General features: G+C 35.9%; 1 protein-coding gene across 2 annotated transcripts in view; it reads right to left on the reverse strand.

Moving 5' to 3' along the window:
• The window catches only part of LOC134671689 (protein prickle-like), a 209489-nt gene extending 200801 nt beyond the window's left edge, over positions 1-8688 (reverse strand). Inside the window, exon 1 of one of the 2 annotated variants that reach the window (XM_063529508.1) lies at positions 8464-8688. The gene's annotated coding sequence lies outside the window, so the exon portion shown is untranslated. Of the gene's footprint in view, positions 1-8458 lie in introns of both variants that reach the window. The other variant, XM_063529507.1, reaches the window with a different exon arrangement.
• Positions 8689-8930: the final 242 nt, after the last annotated feature.

Here is an 8930-nt window from a genome sequence, read left to right on the forward strand (position 1 = left end):
CAGTAGTGTCGTTTTCAAGTGTTACCGCTGTTTTTGGTCGACTTGTAGAAGGTAGAGTACTGAGAGAGGCACGACCCCGTCAAAACTCCGCACACTATTGGCGATATATTGTCATTTGACAAGGCACTTCAACATCATATATAGAAATAAGCTCGATGAGACATCCATCACGAAATAACCCTCGGCGAAAGTTGTGAAAAATTCGGTCACGGAAATTTTCACGCGTGAGCCCCATTCTGTTTATCGACTAGTCAATTTTAAACCGCTTTATCAAATATATTCATATTTTTTTTTTAAATTAAGGATATGTCATCGTGATTGTAAATAGCCAGTTTGCATGTATCAAAAAAGGTTTTATTCAAACTCAGCCTAAACTACACAATTCCCGTCAATTTCGGTGTACCCCTCGTACAAGTTAAATACATTTCGGAAAAATGGATCCCTGTTTCATGGTAATTCACTCGTAGCACACACTCATGCACTACACATTAGGGATAATAGGGATACACTTCGTCCTGTGACCGACAAATCTATTAATGTGTCTTCCGAATATTGGTCCGGTCCGCAGATCTAACGGACACCTGCAGAAGTTTCCGAAAAAGCATTAAAAGGAGTAAAAGCATGGTTTTACTGGGATTCGAACCCAGAACCCTCGGCTTCAACTAGGTTGGGCTTGGAAGTATTTATACATCTTATTTCATCTTATTGTTTTCGGGGGCCCTTGCGGATACACTTCGACCCATAGGGATCTTTTGTGCAATTACCCCCTAGAAAGGATCCGTCAACTACTCAAGAGCTTTTCCCACCATCTCCATATGCCGGATGATGGAGCTCATGGGTAGCGTTTTAAAGTCCTTTGGTTCCAGATATCCTGCTCCAAAGTCCTTCATGCTTTGTCTGGCGAGGGCGTGACATTCACACATTAGGTGTTTTACCATCTCTGTCCGCATTTATACAAGTAAATAGTGAATAAGCAGTGGTTATTGCTTATCTCCGTGCACGTAGCGGAACTATCCCGGAGACTGATGCGTCTGTCAGTTATTGATGGAGACCATTTAGCTTCGAGATAAGGGTGCAGCGTGCGGATCGAGAAGGCGAGATAGAAAGTCATTCTACAGCTGTCTTTACGGTAAACCACGGTAAACTAATGATATATTTCAATAATAACATAATGTAACATAGCTTTAAAAATTCACAAATACTGTATGTGTCTTATCGCCAGAAAGCGATCTTTTCCGTGCTAAATAGGTAGTTCGAAAATTGTCAAATCGTAAGTATTCTATGATAGCATACTTATGATCAAATAGTTGTTAATCAAATATCAAATAGCGCTTTCGTGTGCACGGACCCTACCTAATATACATATTTAATTATTTATGGATTTTATATATCCCTACCTACTACTCAAAGGAGCCTACTATGTTTCCTGCGTATTATTAAGACTAGCAGATATACATTGACCGCTTCCACAGGGAAAGTATTCCAGGGTGGCAGAAACTTTTGGCGCGTTGTTTAACCCCTAATATTGACGCGGACTGTACCTAACACAATAAAATATCAAAACTGAAGTAATTGATTGATAGTATTCAATATCGAGACGGGGCTATAGTCGGTACCAGGGATGTTGCGGATGTTGAGGATCTACAGATTTTTTGACATCCGCGGATGCGGATGCGGATGTTAAGATTGGTACTTAAAAACGTCAAATATTACATTTTTAGCATGTTTTATTCAAAAAAACGAAACGTTTATTATTTGAGCAAGAATATAGGTGCGTTTTATTTACTAAACAGTAACTTAATTTAAATGATGTGTGCGGTATTGTAGTTTTTGTATATATGTAATATGTATTATAGAATATATATGTATTTAGTTGTGTACATTTGTATTTAGTTGTGTATATATGTATATATTTGTTGTAGGTAATAATAATTAACTAAGAAACTTTTCGTTTTTATTATCATTATAATTTTCTTTTCTTGTTCTTTTATTTGCGCTGTTGGTACAGTACGGATGTCTACCGCCTCCAATTCTCCCTCAATTGCTCAAAGGTTAACTGGAAGCCTTTCGCCTTTGTACTAATGACGAATGTTATTTTTCCTGTTTTGTTTTGTTTTTTGTACAATAAAGTTTTTTACTACTACTACTACTTGGCTGACTTTTCGGGATCTAGACGATTTTGTTAAGTACGAGTATATATAATGACGAAATTACCTAGCACTTACGCCGCGGGCGCCGCCGCTAATTCATTCCCGTTGGTCGACATCCGCATCATTCGGATGCTCTGCATCGATTTTATGCGTTGAAAATAATGCGGATGTTCCGCGGATGCGGATGCGAATATTCGCAACATCCCTGGTCCGCAAGCCAGATGCGGGTTGCGGGAAAGCCTGCATACCTTTCGGTATTATTTTTATATTAAATTGAAGATCACTGCGATTTTTACCTTCCATTTAAAACGTATTAATTGTATATAAAGCTAGTACGTAGTTACTCCCTTTTAGAGTGGGCAGCGATGGTCACTGTGGTTCCGCCTTCGCATAGAAGAATGTATTAAGTGTATATAAGGCTAGTATGTAGTTAAGTCGTTTTGGAATCGGGAACCGACGGTGCTGCTGAACACAATCTGCGCGGGCGCACGTGACCTCATCTTCACTATACAATATGATTGCAAACAGTATTGTAACTGTAATTTATCCCTCTACTTGCACCATCCAGGGTTAGCCATTAACTCGGAGTTAACCGTTAACACTGGGTTAAATTGTATCTAGTAACACCGGTTTAACTGGTTAACTCCGAGTTAGTAACTCTGGCTAACCCTAGATGGCGCAAGTGGTTAAAGGGTTACAAGCCGATATTTTAATATTTTGAGGTTGTAAGGCTCGTAAAACAGCTAATTTGTTGTTATCGTCGCTGTATGGCGTAAGTGTGAAAATGGCATGTAGGTACTGGGTCTAAATTATTTGGGGTTTAACAGCCAACGAAGTTTTCCCAACTAATATGAATGAAATACTTAGTTTAATATATGTAGTTTGAGACTTAGTTTAATTACTACGTAACGCAACTCTGTTTAGACTTGAAATCTTACTGTTGTGTATTGTGTTGCTGCTGTCACCTTCTTGTCCATAATCCATAATCTAGCTTCAAAAATGACATCTCATTTCAAGCATCATACTTTAACTTAATGTTTAATTCTCTATATTTCTTTTTGTAAACCATATAATAAAATATAGGTACATACCAAATTGTGAAAAGAAAATAAATTCGTTATAAATTAAAATACTGTACGTTATATGGTAACTGCGCTTCCACTAATGCTCGTAATCAATGATAAGTTCTATTGTGGTTCGGTAATGGCGTATAATGTAACCACTGTCTGTAAGGCTTCAAAATATTACTGAGGATTACATTTCGTTCGAAATAAAGTTACAGAGGGCCTACCGCGAATCACGATCGACGTGTTGCCTCTCTGTCGCATTTGTAAACTCGTACGTAAGTGTGACAGGGAGGCAACACGTCGAACGTGGTTCGCGGTAGGCCCTCAGTTTGCAGTTGCAGCGCTGCAGACAGGGACAATTCAAATCATAAAACAAAAGACATCAACGAAAGGTTTAGGTGCACTACGTTTAGGCGAGACTTTCAATAGATAACCTAGAGGCCAAACATACATTTTGCTATCTAAATGATATCACCTATTTATACTAGACGCACGGGCGAATGATAACAAACCGATATTAAATTGATCTCAAAATGTAAGTTCGGATTGACCTCCTAGATTGTTTAATTATTTCGGTTGACTCTTAGAAAAAGTACAATACAATATTACGTAAATTGGAAAGCTCTTCATTAAGTTAAAGCTTTTATAAGATAATATTAAATTTAGTTTACTAATAACAACAGTAAGCGCCACAGAATGATCAGTATCTCCCACTTTTACTAATCCACAACCTTTTCAATCCAAAAAGACATATCTCAATACAAACATGATGTCTCTTACGCCGTTTAGTTTAAAAAAAAATAAAACAATGGTTCGATGAAGCGCTTTCAAAGTTTCTCCGCGTTATGCACAATGGTTTAGATTATCGGTACAGTACACTACGCAATGTTGTGATAGTGAAATGCCATTGGTTAGTACTGGATAATTTTTGGGTTGTGATTTGAAGCGCTGGTGGCCTAGCGGTAAGAGCGTGCGACTTGCAATCCGGGGGTCGCGGGTTCAAACCCCGGCTCGTACCAATGAGTTTTTTGGAACTTATGTACGAAAACACCATTTGATATTTACCAAGTTGCTTTTCGGCGAAGGAAAACATCGTGAGGAAACCGGACTATTCCCAATAAGCTAGTTTCCCCTCTGGGTTGGAAGGTCAGATGGCAGTTGCTTTTGTAAAAACTAGTACCTACGTAAATTCTTGGGATTAGATGTCAAGCGGACCCCAGGCTCCCATGAGCCGTGGCAAAATGCCGGGATAACGCGAGGAAAAAGAAGAATTTTTGGGTTGTGGTCCCGATCAAAAATGTATTGATATGGTCATACTGAACAAGATTTCCCATGGAACCGATATCGATATGAAAATCACGAAAAAATATACCATACGTTTTATCTACTTCGGGCCTTGGAGCGACGAGGATCTAAATCTCTATAGATATTAAAAGTCCAAACTCCTCTAATGACAAGATAATAAGACCTTTAAAGCCTATTTATTCATTTTGTCTAGTTTTTACCGCAGCTAGCCCTCACTACGTATAGAGGGAAGAAACTATTGTATTTAGTAAGAAAATGTGTTGCCATATCAAGCATTTTATGTGATAAATTATATTCCCAAAAGTTGCTAATTATTGTCTAAACATTGCTAAAATGTACGAAAAAAGTGTAATTTTCTATACCAAAGGACTATACATTTTGCTAACTTGGTAGCAGAGTTGGTAGCACTATAATTAATAAAATGAGGCAATAAAGTTAATTGTGTTTAGAGTAATTGTTCGCAAATTAGACTAAATTGGTCGCGTAATTAGAATGGTCGATTGTTTTAGTTGACATGCTTCTCAGTCGTAAGGTTTTTATTGTTAGTTCCGGTTTTGTTTAATTTTGGCAGGTTACACTCAAAAATAATTAAAATTGGTAATTTAATGTAGATCAGTAGAGCTTAGGATAGCCGGACATCTAGTTTATAAACAGTTTTTTTTTTGGAGATCCAACAGCTATGACAATACCACAGAAATTATAGTGGATATAGAAAGCCAATTGTAGGAACTCACAGGTAGTAAGTTTTATGATATATACCGTTAAACCGTTTTATAGGGTGTTCTTGCGTCCGTACTTCTATTTTATTGGTAACTAGCGGCCCGTCCCGCCTTCGCACGGGTTACACAAAATCTTAACATTTTATACATATAAATCTTCCTCAGTAATCACTCTATTGATCGGTGAAAACCGCATGAAAATCCGTTCAGTAGTTTTTGAGTTTATCGCGCACATACTTACATACAAACAGACAGACAGACGCGGCGGGGGACTTTGGCATTTGCGTCCACACCACGACACAGACAATTTAATCAGATTGGCGAAAAATTGTTCCCGTCTGGACTGGCCTTAATACTAAGTACATAGTAATAACTAACAAACTATTTAGTAGTTTAACTCTGCTAATAAATATTTCACAGTACATTTCCGCCTACTCACTAATAGTCTCTTAATTTCAACGACCAATAAAATTGAAAATATCACCTAAAGGCCCCCCAGACAACCAATTATCAAACGAGGCCTACAAACACTTGCGTTTGTTTCTTATTGACCGCACCGATTTATGGCCCCATCCTATCAACAAAACTATCTCAAAAAACTACTTTAAGCTACCAAAAATACGGTTCAAATTTGAGTGGCAAAGATGTATAATGAAAGGCAAATTTAATTGCATTCACTATAATATCGTGCAAAACTGTAGGCGTAGTAATAAATAAGACTAGTTACCATTACAAGATATTGAAGCTCTGTTTCGTTTACGTATTCATAGGCTATACTCCTAAATTAAAGAGGTCTGTACAGCTACGAGAGTTGTATGGAAATTGGATGTTTTAAAGTTAGTAGGGTAACAACTGTGTCATTTTTAACATTCTTGCATAATAATTGGTTCATTAAGTTTGATATATTTATCAATATGATCCAGTTTTTGTTTAACGGTTACATATTTAAGATAGAATAGATAGGTACATTGGTAGAATGAAGTTGGTTCGTTTTTAAGTTCGTTTTTTGGAAGCCATATGTTATAGGATTTTTTTTAGGTATATTATTAGAGTGAGAGAGTATTTTTTTTATTTTTTTGGTTTCATTGTCACATCGTAAATAATAAATAAATATATTTTTAAAATCGAATAGATTCATGGTTAAAAGTTTGCTTTATGTTATCGAATCGAATCGAATCGAATATAATCGATTGATTTGTGTGAAATGGTAGTAAATTTAAATTTTACGTTTATATATACCGAAATTCGCGCAATTTCCTTCAAATTCAATTTGGAATGAGTGTGCCTTTGGTTGATTCAAGTTTTTTAAAATAAAGAGGAAGATGCCCATTTACAAAAAAAATACGAATGTCCATTTTGTACCAACCAGTAAAATTCTATGTCAAATTTAAGGACAAATGAAATTAATGGAGCATACTGGTCACGTTAAATATATCAGTGTCATGTGTGGGTTTAAAGTCGATCGATTTGTTTATCTATTTACTCGTATTAGTAAATGTATGTAGCTTGGTTGTATCATTTGACGCCGGTGCGGTGGCTACTGGCTTATGTGGGCGTACCTTTAGATTAGCTTGTACGACATGTCTTATGTAAAGTAACTAGGTCTATTAATATGCTTGTGAAGCGCAAAAATTGATATAGCGACATCGCTTTCTTTCATGATTTACCTAAGGATATTTTTTACATTAGATATTTATTTAAGTAAAAAATATTACCTCACTAATAAAAATTTCCTGTTTTCATAAAACCTCACTTTAATTATATCATCATTCAGGCCTTTAGCATCTTGACAGATGATTTATGCAACGTCTGTTAGCGAGGAACAACGAGAACGATGAGAACGAACGACGAGGTACAGAGGAGGAACAAGGAGGAGGAGGAGGAGGAGGAGGAGGAGACCTCCCTTCCTCCATGTATCCTGAAACCTTATATATAAATATACATCTTAACTCTCGACCTCATATTCTTCGTGACAAGGTCGAAAATACCTAGAATACACGTCTAGGTGGTCGATTAACCCATTATATGAGAGTAGAAACTGGATTTCGGTTAATTCTAGTATGGAGATAAAATCGATTATTAAAAAACTGTCGTAAGGCGTTTTGCATTAATACCAGTCTACAAATCGCAAGTTCTTATAAAGTAAATGTGCCAGTGCTCGACATGTTAATGCTCAATACATATATACGACACCCTGTTCTCATATTTTCTTCATATATTAAAATGACAGTTTTTTCCCTAATTTATCAAACCTACCGTCTTCCCACAGAATAGAAGATGAGCTATGAGTAGAAAAAATAAATTATAGGCCAACATTACGTAAATTGTCTAAGCCCTTTTATCAGTCCTTTTAAATTCTGATTATAGCACAAAATTCTCAATTGTTTTTACATTTAATAAAGAATAGAACGTCTCCTAATTTAATTGTATGTATCTATAGATATTTTAATTAGGTAAAGATAATTTAATTATAACCACAACATGGGTTAAGTTCCGCTATGATACATAAACCGACCATTCATCTTGTTGTTCGTTTTTTGTCTCAGACAAACGGTTCCAGCTACCGATAGAAAAAACTCACGGTCATCAATTTGTCAATAAGAATATGAATAAGATACTTAATATCTATAACTTTTGTTCTTTGGTATAACTTATTCGAATGGATTCCTTCTAAGCTTATTTTGTACGGACTTGAATACAATAAAGTACCAACATATCATTATAAACGTCATATTTTAATAGAAATTTGACATTTCCACACTGTCATTGCAAATATGCCATGCAAAGTTAGCTTGGTCTGAATCTAATTCAAATTGACTCCTGACCGTCGGGAAATTCACTAATAATTCCATCATTTACATCAAAATCGATGCTTCTAAAGAATAGATGATGCTTACGTATTATTGAGTACGGCTGTTGGGAAATCACCAGTCGTTTTGTTAATGTATTTTTATACAATATTACTTACCTACATTGTCAAGTATATGTAATATATAAAATGTTTTATTAATAAATATATTCACCTAAAAATTAAAGAGAAAATGTAGGTATCAATTTGGAAATTTTAGAGGTGTTTCTTGTAAAACTTATCTATTTGTATTTAATATCTACAGCTTCACTATTTTTAAGTCATTTAATGTCTAATTATTTTAACATAAATATCCATACACATTTAAAACTTTTTGCAATCTCATCAAAATCCAAACATATACCAAACCTCACTTATCCAAAATATCCGATCACTGTAATCCAAATGTCACAACCACATCACCACACAAAAATACTGGCAAGTAAAATATCTTTCAAAGAAACACGCGCGAAATTCGTTCGAATTTCAAAACGCGCATCACCGGAGCGTGCGTACGCGCTACTGAAGTCAGCCAACCGCACACCGCGACGCGTGAGACAGAAGATGGAAAGTTAAGTGTGTTAGAGAGAGATATATGATAGGGTTGCGTTCTGAAATTTCGCTACCACTTGACGCTAGTATTGTCATAAATCTGTTGATCAATTTGGATAGAAAGTTGATTATTTATACTATCAGTTTTATGGCATCGCATGGGTATAAATTCCGATAGAATATAATGTAAATCGTAAATATGGCTGAGGGCTATAAAAGCAGCCCTATTCAACATGTTCTAAAGTTAGCTCGTTACATGGCCGGCTTTATAACATGATTCTGACTACAA

Source organism: Cydia fagiglandana, chromosome 16 (assembly GCF_963556715.1).
Source record: "Cydia fagiglandana chromosome 16, ilCydFagi1.1, whole genome shotgun sequence".
NCBI lineage: Eukaryota > Metazoa > Arthropoda > Insecta > Lepidoptera > Tortricidae > Cydia > Cydia fagiglandana.